At 39.2% G+C, this 1,820-nt stretch overlaps 1 protein-coding gene across 1 annotated transcript in view; it reads left to right on the top strand.

Moving 5' to 3' along the window:
- The window catches only part of LOC102831556 (putative small intestine sodium-dependent phosphate transport protein-like), a 37,610-nt gene that overhangs the window by 22,809 nt on the left and 12,981 nt on the right, over positions 1 to 1,820 (top strand). The gene's annotated exons all lie outside the window — the stretch shown is intronic.

Raw genomic sequence — 1,820 nt, 5'->3', positions numbered from 1 at the left:
TCTAAGTTGCCCGTCACTATTAACCCTGTATACAGAGGGGATAACATTGATAATTGATGTGAGGACTCCTTTCCTCTCAGTTGATATACATCTATACATCCATAAGTATAGATCAAATAAATAAAATTGTAGCAATTTACATGTTTCCTTTATCAAAAAAAAGTTTTTTTATCTTCCTCTTGTTGAGTTATGATCATCAAGCCATCAAGGCTAGGTCAAATGGGTACTATCTGCAAGTTTGGGCATTCTTGTGAATCTCCCTCACTTCATATAAGCTGGATGCTTCACTCTCAGCTCTAGCCCTCCGTGGCTATGTCCTTATCCATGGGTTCAGGAGTCCCCAGGTCTCACCACACTTTGGACCAACCAGCCCTTCCTCTTCTCCCTCTCATATCAGGTCGACAGGAGTCTATGGAACATAGTTGAACTTAACCCATATATCCATTGTTGTCTTTCCCCCTCTTCCACTCACCAATAGACCAACGTGGTTGCCAGCAAGCTTACATGCCTGCTCATGTGTTCCATTTGAGTTTCTGTCTTGGAAGGGGGTTTGTCCTAAAGGGACTTGATTGCTTTTCTTGATGGCTCCTTATCATACAACTTCCTTGTTTTTGTAGTAGCCAGTCAAACTGGCATTTTTGTTTTGGAATTTTCCTGTGGATCTTTCTTTCAAGAAATATCTTTTGTTGTTCTAGCTGTTCCAAGATGGTCTGCTTGTCCTTTCCAGTGGGACTGTCCCACCTCAGAAGGTTCTGGATGGGGCTCAGGATTCCACCTAAAGTCCTATAAACTACACAGGCTCCACAAGAAGCTTATTTCACTGGGCAAGTTCTAGAACCTCTTTTAGGTATTCCAATCAGTCATAGGCTGAAGACAGGCTTATAAGCTTTCTGCAATCATGTTGCCCAATTTTCCTTTCTATCCCATTCAAGTGTCTATTTTACAATAGTAGGCAAGGGGAACCGATATTCATAAGACAGTCAAGCATCTTAACATTTTTTCCCCTCTTCAGATTATGCCTTGATCCCTGTATCAAAGAACCCTGTTGTTCCAGGTTGAGCATACATCACTATTTACCTCTGTCCCATTTAAAGCTCTGTTTCAAGAATAGAAGCAGTCCAGTAAACTTGGATCTAAAGAATGCACTTCACTACTGGATCGTCTTCCTTGGTGGTAGTTAGTCTGTTTTGCCACCTCTGGGATGGCTCATTTTAAGCTTTGTGGGATGGCAAAGCAGGACAATACCCACCTTTGGATGCCAAATATATTATTTGCATGTTCCTAGCACTGCAAGAGTACCATGTGTCTTATTTAAATTATTAGCAAGCTACCCTAGGTGACTCACAAGCACCTCACATTTATATAACCCTACCAACTCTTTTGGTGGCAGTTACAAAGACTAGCTAAAAGAGTTATGCTAAGTGATGCACTGGTGCTGGCAAATTTAATGAGATTCTGAATACTTTCTTTCTCTAATATGGTTCAAATAAAAGGGTTATCTTATAAAAGGTGTAATTAATTTAACCACAAAATATGTTTTGAAGATTTACTATGATTCAAGAACAACACAAGTAACATAATATATACCATGTATGTAAGCTCGCTATGAGTTGGTAATGACTTGACAGCACTTAGCAACAACAAGGAGATTATATCCTTACTTGGTCTTAGTGTCTGCAAGTATATACTAAGACTAAGTTAGATTAAAAGACACTGATTTAAATATTGAACGGGGAAGATAAACATATAAATATGTTACTGTTGCTAAGTGATATCAAGTTGGTTTTGACTCATAGAAACCCTGTACAGAGTTTCCAAGA

The sequence above is a fragment of the Chrysochloris asiatica genome, unplaced genomic scaffold (assembly GCF_000296735.1).
Source record: "Chrysochloris asiatica unplaced genomic scaffold, ChrAsi1.0 scaffold00213, whole genome shotgun sequence".
NCBI lineage: Eukaryota > Metazoa > Chordata > Mammalia > Afrosoricida > Chrysochloridae > Chrysochloris > Chrysochloris asiatica.
This window is presented reverse-complemented; position numbering and strand designations above follow the sequence as displayed.